This window comes from Xenopus laevis, chromosome 1L (assembly GCF_017654675.1).
Source record: "Xenopus laevis strain J_2021 chromosome 1L, Xenopus_laevis_v10.1, whole genome shotgun sequence".
NCBI classification, from domain to species: domain Eukaryota; kingdom Metazoa; phylum Chordata; class Amphibia; order Anura; family Pipidae; genus Xenopus; species Xenopus laevis.
The window spans coordinates 186104589-186117419 of record NC_054371.1 but is presented as its reverse complement, the minus strand read 5'-3'; the positions used below and the strand labels follow the sequence as shown (position 1 = coordinate 186117419).

Genomic DNA, 12831 nt, shown 5'->3' with positions numbered 1-12831 from the left:
TTAATTGACTGCAGATTGCGTCAGATAAAGTTAGTATATACTCACTGCCAATTGAGTGTGGTACAAAGGCTTACTCCTTCAATGGAAAACTATGCCCTATGACCCTATTTCTTAACCTTGGGTGTCCAGATTTCGCTAGACTTACCATGTGTCGATGAATCTGGCAGTTTTAGTCTGGGACAATATGGGGAACCAATGTAAAGGTGGCCATACACGGGCCGATAAAAGCTGCCGACAGACCAAGTCGGCATCTTATTGGCCCGTGTATGGGGCCCCCTGACGGGCTTTCCCGATCGAGATCTGGCCAAAAGTCGGCCAGATCTCGATCGGATGGGACAAAAAATCCTGTCGGATCGCGGCCGCATCTGTTCGTTGATGAACCGCCCGCCTGTTCCCAATCGTTAGGATCTGATCGTTGGGACCTAGGGCCCATGATCGGATCAGCCCGAGATCCGCTCGTTTAGCGACATCTCCGTGTATGGCCAACTTTAGGCCATGTGAAAATGTTTGTTTTTTAACAGACAGCTTAGTTCTACCAGGAGACCAGGACTGGTCCGATTTTGGAGTGCCTTTCTTTGGATCAATTAGCAGTTAGACAGGTTATATACAGACTTTGGTTGAACTTGATGGACGAGTGTCTTTTTTCAATCTAATGTACTATGATAATACATTAGGAGATGCCATATTTGCCAATGAAAATATCTCAGCGACGTTGCCCGCCCATTGACTAAAGAATAACAAAAAGGTTTGGAATACTTGATTCAACAAGTGTTCGAATAGAAGCTGACAAGATCATTCAGTCTGGTCATGATGAACCAAACTGGCTCTTGTGTGTGGTCCCCATGTGATCGTTTAGGAAGATTGCAGAAAACTATGGACGATAACCCCCATCAGCAATGTTTCCAAAAACTTTCCTGTGAGCAGCCGCATATACAAATGAGAGATGAGATCCTGCAGGGTCAGGAAGAGCTGATGACCCAGTTTCTCAATAGATCTTTGCCAATATTATGTAAAGTAACTCAGCACTTCTGGAGTTAGTTAGGAACTCTAATAAGGACCCAAAACAGAATAGAGGCCAAAGGTCAGGTTTGCTGTCCTTTCCCATCACACACACTCTGGTCTATTTAGGTTAATAATAAACAAATATTAGCATTAAACTCACTTTAACACAGTGCTATGCAATATGTTGGCGCTATATAAATACATGTTAATAATAATAATAGTCAGTATAAACAAGCACAGCAATCCAATTGTGTATCTGAACTTTTAAGTTAAACAGATTTGAAACAACTTAATTGAATTACCCTGCAGGTTATAACATTTCTCATTAGCCTTTGCATTGATCACTAGTTTAGGGATTAAAAGGACTTCTGTAGCATTAATGCAAGCTCTAGACCAGAAACTTCTCCATTCTATTTTTCAAAGAACAAAGTAAAAAAAAAAAAAAAAAGTAAATTGTGGAAAAAAATATCGGCTGGATTTTCCCATAACAAGGTCCGCAGAGACACATCTAGGAGTTGCCTCCTTTAATCCAGGGCTGAATAATGTTCGAAATCGCTTTCTGTTCTTTTTCAACTTCTGCTTTCTGCCAAAATAACTGCAAGGCTTGCAAGTCCTCTTACACGCCAAACCTTTCCCAAGGCACCCCAACACTAGCCGAGGCACTGAAACTATAGCAACTGCATGAGAAAGCACTTTTCATGATTAATAGATGAAGATCCAGCTACGGTCTCTAGCTGGGCCATAATTTAAAGATGTTCGAGGAATTAACTAAATAGCTCACTCTGAAACGCCGTCAGATGAAATAGGAAACATGAACACAAATACGGCATAACATCAATCAGTACATCAGGACTGAGACCTTAATTTATAAAAACATATCAGGCTCGGCTAGCCTCTTCATTCTTTGTTCTTGTACAGATGGCTCCTAATTACAGTTGGGGAAAAAGACAACTCAAGAATTATTGCAGTCACCGTTCTCACTTTGAAATAAGGTGATGTCGGCCAACGCTGAAAACATCTGACGATGCAACTAGGCCTCAGTGGAGCCGGGGTATCAATAATGCTGCTGCAAATGAGGGCATGTTGTAAGGCAGGATTTTATGTTTTATCATCAGTGACTACAAAAAAAAAAAAGAAAAGAAAAAGGAATCGAGCACAGAGCCTTGCTTCAGCTGCTTTCTGCTGGAGGGGCTTCTCTGCCTTATGTAATATTAATGATGACTGAATCATTTAATGCACAGATATTCAGTCTGAGGATCTCCAAACTATACTGAAGCTAAATCATTCAGTCAGTTTGGTGCTACAGAATGGAGCTAAACAGGATCATTGGCTAGGAAAATGAGATAAGGAACCATGATTATTATTATTCTTGATTTATATAGCACTGCAATGTTCCTTGGGGCTTATACATCATTCACATCCTATTTTAAAGAGGTGGTTCACCTTTAAGTTATCTTTTAGTATGTTATAGAATGGTGAATTCTAAGAAACGTTTTTTTTTTTATTATTATTTGTCTTCTTCTGACTCTGTCCAGCATTCAAATGGTTGTCGCTGACCCCATCTTAAAACAAAGGCTCTGTAAGGCTACAAATTTATTGTTATTGGTACTTTTTATTACTAAACTTTCTGTTCAGGCCCTCTCCAATTCATATTCCAGTATCTTATTTATATGAGTGCATGGTTGATAGGGTAATTTGGACCCTAGCAACCAGACTGCCGAAATTGCAAACTGGAAAGTTGATGAATATAAAGCTAAATAATTTCAAAACCACAAATAATAAAAAAAGAAAACCAATTGTAAATTGTCTCAGCATACCCATCTCTACATCATACTAAAAGATCAAATAAATAACTTTTATCAGGAGCCAAAAATGGGCCATTTTTGGAGTATGGGAGTTACCTGGAGGAAATTTACACAGACATGGTGGGCAGTAATGCTAACCACTCAGCTGCCTATGCAGAGTGAGGAAAAAGAGTAAAACACTTGACATGGCCAAGTACAGGTCTCAGTATATGGCCAATGTGCATGCTAAACTAAAACTGAATGCATTGAAGGCATGGCCTTTGGCACAGAAAGCAATAAGGCCTGCCATTTTGAGCCAAGCTGTTAAGGACGTCTCAGGCATTCAAACGCCTCATAAAGACAAAGAAATAGCCATACAAACTGGGAAAACGAAAGAAACAATAAAAAAAAGTCCTGTGTTGGTGTAGTTCCTGCCAGAGCAAACATTCTGGAGGAGAAAAATACCCTTTGTTTCCAAAGAAGCAGCTGCTTTGTTTTTATTTGCTAGCAAAGACAATGGAGCCACCAACCAGATGATTTGTCTAGGAAGTTATCCAGACCTGCCTCTTTACATTACTTCACGTCCCAGGACTGGATTAGTCCATTTAGTCAATGACTTGTCAGCAAAGTTTCCTTTTTAAAGGCTGACATGGAAGTACGTCCGCCATTGAACATGGCAGATAAACAACAGTGGGTGCTGGGGGCGGGGGGACACAGTTCAGGGACTGAAAGGGGACTAACTGTGAATAACAGTGTATAGGAGCAAATAACACATCCAGAATAACTTCCAAATAGCAGTATATGAGTAAAAGCTTCCTTGGAGGAAACAGCTAATTAGCCTCAGAAACGGTCACTCTCCTCCTTTGATTTGATCTTATCGCTGTCCTGTCATTTGGGCTCACTTTCTGTGTTTATAGTGGATACTCTGCTCCCTTAATCTTTGGCCATCACGGACTTCTCTTTGATGTAATGGGTGCATTCGTTTGTAACAAACACAGGCAAGACATTATGCTGGTTACACACAGGAAAATATTACCTTTAGGTTCCATTATTTTGTGCCTAGCCTGAGATAGTATCAGTCTGTGTGGAGTTCCAAAACTTACCTTAAATTCCAGGTAAAATCCTAACAGATTCTAAGCCAACATTTCTGTGCAGCCAATAAGCATATCCGTCTGAGCCAGGCAACTAGCTGAACTACCTTCCTAGCATGAAATGCTATAGGTTTAATTCCAAACATTTTATAGCATGCTTATCATATAGTTAACATAGCAGGATCACTTAATATAAATGACTGACATGTCATAAGTACACCCAAAGGGAACCAGTTTAGCTGCACAGTTCAGACCATAGCTGAGGCATGCGGAAACTCATTCCAACATTGGTACTTGGTACAAAAAATCAAAGCAAACGTATCCAATATACTCGGTGGTATTATAACCAACAAGACAGACCTTCTGATTTGGATTCACACAGTAAAAAAGATCACACTAAAGGATGAGAGTATCCTGGGATCTTTACTAAAGGTATGCCACAACCCTTCAGGCATGGTGAGCAGCTATTCCTGGAATTCTGGGCAGGGAAAAGGAATCCGGGAATTGCTGTTCATAAAACCTTGAGTCAAGACGTTTAACAACCCTGGACAATTACGTTATTTGGTGAGTATGCCAGGGCTATAGAACACCTGGGAATTATCCCTGAGGTGTCAATGCATCACTGTTGGTCTATAGTTATTTACTACATGCCAACACACAAAGCAATAGATATGCGTTGCATGTGTCTATCATTGATTTACTTTATCATTGATTGAATGGTTTGCTTTATAACAAAATGTATATTCATGAGTCAGATCTACATAAACAATGGCATCATGAAGAAATATCTGGAATACTAAAGGGAGAGTGGGACCATAAAAGCCAATGAACCTCTAGCGACAGAATCCTGGTATAGGATATTGAAATTATGATTTACCATCCAAATCTCAAACCATGACACAGACTATAAAATTGTATAAAAGAAATACATATATGTATCATATAATGCACATTACAACAGACAGCACAAAACAATTCTTACAATCAAGCATACTTACAAAAGATTAAACAACTATATACAACAACTCCTTATACTGGTTAACTGCCACAATATGTATCTGCAACTATACAAAGCTGAATTAATTGCACGGTATTGCTATTATACCGACACCAATAAACAATCAATATCCTATGCTTATTATTTATGCCAAATTCAGCATTGAAATTTCCCCTTTACAGCACTGTGCTGCTTCTCTGTATCACCGATGCAAGAAACACAAATTGCCTTAAGCAACATGATATGAATAAAACATTCTTTGAAACAAGCAAAAAGAGCACAATGCAATAGTAATTAAACAGTAAACACACACAAATATTTAACAATGCCACTATGTGCAGTCTGCAAAGATATGGTCAGTATGAGGGAGCAATCCTTCACTGCAAATCACATTCTCTCCACCAGGCGAACCATATACACACAATTCATTGATTAAAAGAACAAGTTCTCTCCAATTTACTTTATCAATTATAATTTTTTACTCTGAAGGATATTCCATATCATAAGAAGTTAAACATTTTAACCTCATGTATGCCACACTTGCTATCCCCATGCTCGTAGCCAATGGGAGACTTTAAAACAATGTTAAAGTCTGTGCTCTTAGTGTAATGAACTATAACAAAATCCCCCCATGAGCTTAAGTCGCTAGGGGGTGCTACTGGTCACAAAATCCTTAGAGGGCTGTGTGTTTGACCTTCGTGCCCTAGTGGCAGAGGCCAATACAATAATTGTAATCAGGAGAAAATAAGATTAACAATGTAAAGCCTGTCAGTGCCAAACAATACCCCCATTAACATGCTAATACAAAATTGGTGCAAGTTAAGGGCACAAATAGCTAACCTAAAACACTGACACACATTTGTCGCTCTTTATTCACTCAGTTCCAAGGCATTTATCACAGGACATGCAGGATGTCAGCTTTATCAACAAAGGCACTGACTTGTCTAACCACATCAAACCCCCCCCCCCCAGTTCAGCTCCGGAGACTATCCCCCACCCCTTTTCCTGCCTTGGAAAAAAAAAAGCACCTTAATTTGTAATACATTTTCACAAGATAAGAACTTGCCCTTTAAATCCATTTGGATTTTTACTCCTCTGTAAAAGCTTTCATTGACTAATCAATCAGCGAATCAGAAATAAACAGTAGGGAGGATAGGGGCAAACCATGTCTGCTACTCTTCACTTATCCAAGGAAAATGCTGTGATAGTAAAGGTTCAGTTGTTGCACAGTAGCTACAGTATGATACCTAGTTGCAGAGTACTACTACCTAATAGCACTTACCCAAACATTACAACTGTTTCATTTCAGCCACGCAACATTAACAGACTGCCTGGGATATCGGTCTTTAAATTGAAACAATATCCTCCATATACTTAGCAATAGAAGCCAACGGATAAAGGTTCTGATCAGATTTCAACAATGCACAAAGCACTCTTGCAAACGAAGGGGTTATTTAAACAATGCAGGGTTATGTTGCCTAAATCCTCATTATCTCTGCATTGAATGAGGTAAGGCTTAGTGAATAAGGGAATTATACCATCATGGGGTAAGACAATAGTTCAGTCTCTGAGTATGCTTGTTTAACCTCCACAGTTATTTCCAGCTTTTGGAACATTTTGCTGATCCATAGAAACAAACAAGGATTTCCAATAAAAGGCACCTTATCACTGCACTTCGGCAAATGCACCCTGGAAGGACAGCAATTACCACAACAAAATATTTGCTCTGCCCAAGTACATTTCACTTAAAAGCCTCTTTTTTTTTTTTAGAATCATTGTAACAAGCAGATCACGGTTCCCAGACAAGATAAAAACCCCCAAGATCAATAGCATTTATTTATTTTCCGAAAAGATTGGAGCCATGTTTCTGACTGGCTATTTAAAGTTGGGTTAATGATTAGCATTTAGACTCTGGAGGGCAAGCAGTAAATACATCAGAGTATATCGATATATTTGGACTTATTATGGACGGCTACAAAATAATACACACAGAGTAAACACTTTCTTCCCTGGACTGTAAATGCTATAAATAGTTTATGCAATAATTGGTTCGCCCTGTACAATCCAGATTTTAATAACTCCACAAGCAATGTGCTTTCAATTCTAAGTATGACAAGGCTTACGCACTGGGGAGATCCAGATCAGGCGTTCTTTGTGCACTATTGTGTGTATATATAACCTGCTTCCCTGAAGCTGATGACCAGAATCAACAGTAGCTGGCTATCAGGGGATACTGGGAGTTGTAGTTGAAACACTGTTACAGATTGGCTCTACCTGAATCCTGCTCTATTAAAGAGAGCTCAGAAGCAATTATGTAGCATTAGAAGATCCGCTGCTGTGGGTGCAATTTACTTGTGTGTGGCGGAGGGAACGGCTGGGTGTCCATACTGTTAGGTGTATTGCAGACACAGAGCAGACTGAGAGGTTTTGCACAATTAACCTTTGTTTTATCTCGCAGGCACCACGTGTTTCGTTTCTACTCTACCCAACGGGCTAGAGGAACATTTCATGTTTAGTGCAATCAATAGAGCTTTAAATAGAGAATGTGCCCAGCGCTCTCGGAGAGATAACGGAATGTGGCTTGTTGTGAGCTCTCCGAACCACTTACTGGGCGAAAAGAAAATCAATGCATTAGGGCATGAACACAACAGTCTGAAGGGTTAAAAGGATCAGTATAATAGGGGGATACAGTTGAGCCAACACTGTTTGCAGGAAAAAGCCTCAGATCATATATATATAATTCCTTTCCAACCGTGGGGTTATTACTTAAATCAGCATGAACCTGGCATAACCAGATTCAGCAATACAAGCAGAATATATTTAGCAGCAGCAGAAAACTGATGATGTGTGCTTGCAACAGCATCCAGCTCCTATAACAGAGGTACCCTTTATTTTCCCCCAATTCCTCCAGCAGCATTTTCTAATAATGATCTAATTTGGCTTTAGGGGCCCACTGGGATGCTCACAGCCAGTCCCACCAGCTCCCTGCCTTTCTGCTCCATTTACCCAAATGAAACAGGCAGGACCCAGGCAACAGAAGGCAGTGGGGGAAAACAACACATGGGGAGGATTTACAGGCAGCTTTCCCAAAGCTCCCACTGTATCTCTCTGGTGCAAATTCCCAGCCAGAGCACTTAGAGCACATTACTCTCAGCTGACTGACTTCCATGCACATGGGACGGAGGGAGGCACACACACCCAAGCATACAAGAGCCACTGGCAGGGGTACGGGGGCAGTGAGTTACTGTAATGTCTGCCATTCCCAATCAATTGCACAAAGTGCAGTACATATATAATACATGAAATACCAGACATAGCAGAGGGCTGAAAGGGTTTCCATTTCTTGGTTTAATGCGTGACACTGGGATCATGGGAGTGATCCAATTCTGAGGTGGTACAGTACACTACAATCCTACAGTAGAGTATTATATGCACATATCCCAGCATGAGCCCCATAACATGTCTGCCCCTCTATTGGGAAATGGCATGACACCTACAAAACATGAGCTACAGATAGATAATATACACAGAGGATCAGGTGCCCTGTCATGCATTTTTATAAATGTTATCTGATCATCCAAATACGGCACCACCCTGATGGAATTGTAGTTTTTAAACAGCTGAAATAAACGGTACAAGGTAACCCCATGTGTCAATAAGAAAACAAGATGCACTGAAGTTGTGCGTGAGCTTGGGAGTGAGTGTGGAACTGTCTCACCCTGTTTCCAGGTTACACGGGGCGCTGGGGAATAGTGACCAGATCTCTGGGTGGGAGAGAGAGAGAGAAAATTGATTTGTTATTTGCTAGACGACCCTCTGAATTCTCGTTAATCCCGGAGTGCTGGAGAGGAGGAGAAGGAGGCTACTGCGCTGACTACTTGGTCGGGAAGGGAGCGCAATCGTTAGCGCGGTAGCAATTTACCGCCTCCTCTATCTCTCCCTCGCCCCGGGTTGTCCCCAATGTGCACTAGATGAGCGCTGATAGTCGCGTTTGCTTCCCAGCCATTCACTCTCGAGTCAATACAATAGGAAAGAGCCATCCAGGCCAGCCCTTGTCTTTGTGTTTGCCACCAGTCAGTGTGGGGACAACCCTTTGTCTGCCAGACAGTAGTAGAGCTGCCCTGCACTTACACGGTTACCCCTAAGCACATCCCATGAATGAAAGAGACCACGAAATGTTATAGTGCGATCACTGTCCGACCCTAGCTGGGTAGAGTATACAATCTGTGCCCGACCCCTCATTGTATGACTAGTAACACACACACACTATGGGATCAGTATGACTAGTAATACACACTCACTATAGGATCAGTATGGCTAGTAATACACACACAGTATCTATGGGATCAGTATGACTAGTAATACACACCATGGGATCAGTATGACTAGTAATACACACACATTATAGGATCAGTATGACTAGTAATACACACATTATAGAATCAGTATGACTAGTAATATACACACTATGCGATCAGTATGACTAGTAATACACACTATAGGATCAGAATGCGTAGCAGTGGGATCCAAAGAAGCCCCCTTGAGAGGCAGGCAGCTGGTGTCGCACATAGTAGCACCGTACCTTGGGATCAGGCAGCGCAGTGGTCCGGCTAGCTCATGTAAAGTCCCATTAGTAATCCAGTGAGAGGGATGCGAGCAGCTCTCCCGTGCCAGCCTTTGTCATCACAGCTCATGGAACTCCACTAGTCCCGCACCGCTGCGCTATCACTGAAGGGAGCGCAGAAAACTTGGGCTGAACCCTTCTCTTTCCGAGACAACAATCCCACAAGGAATCCACAGAGTTAAACTGAGAGAGAGAATGACCCCCGCCTTCAGCAGAACCTGGAGCGAGGCTTGTTCTTGTTCATTTCACACAGGCGCTGATACTGCTGCTGTGCCAAGCGATGCCCGGGTACAACGAACTCCTATAGGATTAACAGCAGGGAAGAGCAGCCCAATCCTCTCACACTGACTGCTGCTCATTCAACTGTATTTGGAGAAGACTTGGGATCTGCTTCTCTCTCCGCAGGCACCGCCCCCTCACCGAACTCCTCGGCTACTGGCATTGGCCCCTGTGCACTAGGGAAATCCCGGAGCGGATTGACTCACTCACTGTCTGGTACCCCAAGGAAACTGCGCCCGGTGCGTGTAGGGGGAGATAATGGATCAATATATATATATATATATATATATATTAGTAGCATAATGTGTTACTGGGAGAACAATAGAAACAGACTCAGAAGTGTGAGAATTCTGCCCACGTGCCTATAATAATAATCACATAATAATGACATAATGGCAGGCTGAGTGATGCCACACCTGCAACTTTCTGGGAACCAGCCTGCCCAGTGCCTGGTAATGTATCAGCAGCAGGTCTGGACTGGCAATCTGTGGGTTCTGGCAAATACCATTAAGGCTGCTATAATATGCCATAGAAAGTCAGTATTTAGTAGGGATGCACTGAATCCAGGATTCAGCCTTTTTCAGCAGGATTCGGATTCGGCCGAATCCTTCTGCCTGGCTGAACCGAATCCTAATTTACTAGGAGAGGGAGGTAAATCGATGAACTTTTTGTCACAAAACGAGGAAGTCAAAAAAGTTTCCCCTTTCCCACCCCTAATTTGCTTATGATTTGGATTCTGTTCGGTATTCGGCCAAATCTATTGCAAAGGATTCGGGGGTTCGGCTGAATCCAAAATAGAGGATTCGGTGCATTCCTAGTATTTAGTGAGAGATGTGGGTGGCAGCATGCCCGGACTGGCAATCTGTCTGTGGGTTCTGGCAAATGCCAGAGGGGCTGCTGTAAGATGCCATAGACACACAGGCGGAACCTTCGGGTGAGCAGGGGGTGCGAGCGGGCCAGGTACGGAGGGGGCGTGGCCCGGCTGCGCGTCACGCACGAGGGCCCGCCCCCTCTAGTTACGCTACTGCATAGACCATCACTATTTATTGGGCTGGTGGGGGGTCTGTTTGGTCCTCTCTGTAATTGGAATGCCAGGGCCTATTTTGACTCCCAGTCCAGGCCTGGGCTGTAGCTCTCCTCAAATCCTCCTGAAACACACGTCCCCTTACGGCACCAAACAAACCTATATGGTACAATATATATCCATACATATATAGCATTCCGTTTGGTTTATGAAACAAAATGAACAAAAACACCAAAAAAGTAAAGTGAATTAAAGTAATTAAAATATAATGTACTGTTGCCCTACAATTGAACAGCTGGCGTGTTTGCTTCAGAAATGATGTAAACAAGCTGCAGTATAGCCAGGGGCAGCCATTAAATGCTCAGGTTACATAGCAGATAATACAGTCACACTGTGGCATACCATTGTATTCTAGTACAGAGCTTATCTGTTATCTGCTAAGTATCCTGTGTCTTTTCTCCTTTTTCAGCTTAAATGGCTGCCTCCATGGCTACGCAGCAGCTTGTTTATATGATCTATTGTAGGCTTTCTAAAGCACTTCCAATGCAGAGCAACCGTACATTATATTTTAATTACCTTGAAACAGTTTTCTTTTTTGTTGTTACTGTTCCTTTAAGCTCCTCTCAGCACATCATTGACCCAGGGCTTTCTCTACTTACTGCTCTTTGCCATAGGGCTATTCCACACGGGGAGATAGCCCTGCGTTTGCGGTCGCGGCGACAAAGCGCCGCGCCAGTCGCCGCGACCGGCGCAGGCGACAGTTTTGTATGGGCGCCTATGTAAAAACGCCTGTGCTAACCACACGAGGCGATGCGCTTTTCAACAGTCGCCTGAAAATGCCTGGCTTTTTCAGGCGACTGTTGAAAAGCGCATCGCCTCGTGTGGTTAGCACAGGCGTTTTTACATAGGCGCCCATACAAAACTGTCGCCTGCGCCGGTCGCGGCGACTGGCGCGGCGTTTTGTCGCCGCGACCGCAAACGCAGGGCTATCTCCCCGTGTGGACTAGCCCATAAGCCCAATCGTGGCAATTACTCGGCCAAACACAAGCCTTGCTAACATCAGTCCTACTACTAACTAGTAACTGCAATTACTTCTAACAAAGGCAATTAGCAGGGTTGCACTTATTGCAAATTAATTGGATTTAAACTGTAAATTCATAGGGAGTGGATGGGAATGGGTTACTACCAGCCACTGTTGTTGGTCTATGATTTCCAGTGAATCCAGGGAGTTTTTCAGGGGTCAAATTAGGAGGGCTGAACTGAGTGCAACTTGAGTGTGTGAGAAGTAAAGCTAGAGCCCACCTGCATGTGTTTTGTACATGTGATATTTTATTAATCTGGTAACACTGGCTGGAGAGAGAACAGTCTCTGCCAGGCATTGGGTGGGTCTGGCACAGAGAATGGGAGTCCCTGGAGTAGTGCTGAGCTGTACATGGATCACTGCTCACACAATCCTGCTCAGCCAGCAGCAGGTGCCAGACTAGACCAGCTATAGGAAAGCAGCCAGACAGCCTCATTTGTTCATTCTGGCAAAGGGACCCTCAGCCTTCTCCTATCCAGCTGCGGATGAACTGCACTTCCCTGCATCTGCCGGTCACGCATACCTAGACTTGGGTTGCTTTAACTCCTTTGATTCCTGACTTGTTTAGTTCATTTTATTTAATGTCACTGAGTGATTGGTTTGTACCATGACGAATATATATGTTTTTTTTCTTAGATGAGCGTTTGAAGCTGCGCTCCCCTGCGTTCCGGTTTTATGCGTTCAGCCGCAGGGGAGCGCAGGAGTAGACACATTCAGTTTTTTTGCAATGGGGCTGTACTCACACAGGCACATGCAAGAAAAATGCAGCATGTTGCGTCTCAACCTGCGTTTGACGCCTACATGCGGCTGAACACATAAAACCGGAATGCAGGGGAGTGCAGCTTCAAACGCTCGCGTCTGTAAGAGCCCTAACAAGGAGTGAATGTTTCATGTTTCCTGCGCTCCAGTTAAGATAATTAATAGCCAGATTGCAGATGGATTAGCCATT

At 43.0% G+C, this 12831-nt stretch overlaps 1 protein-coding gene across 5 annotated transcripts in view; it reads right to left on the bottom strand.

The window, feature by feature from the left end:
* Window positions 1–9887, bottom strand: part of sema6a.L (semaphorin 6A L homeolog) — a 134088-nt gene extending 124201 nt beyond the window's left edge. For 4 of the 5 annotated variants that reach the window (XM_041568308.1, XM_041568307.1, XM_018264264.2 and 1 more), the window contains exon 1: window positions 9457–9886. The gene's annotated coding sequence lies outside the window, so the exon portion shown is untranslated. Of the gene's footprint in view, window positions 1–9456 lie in introns of all 5 variants that reach the window. The other variant, XM_041568310.1, reaches the window with a different exon arrangement.
* Between the last annotated feature and the right edge of the window lie 2944 nt (window positions 9888–12831).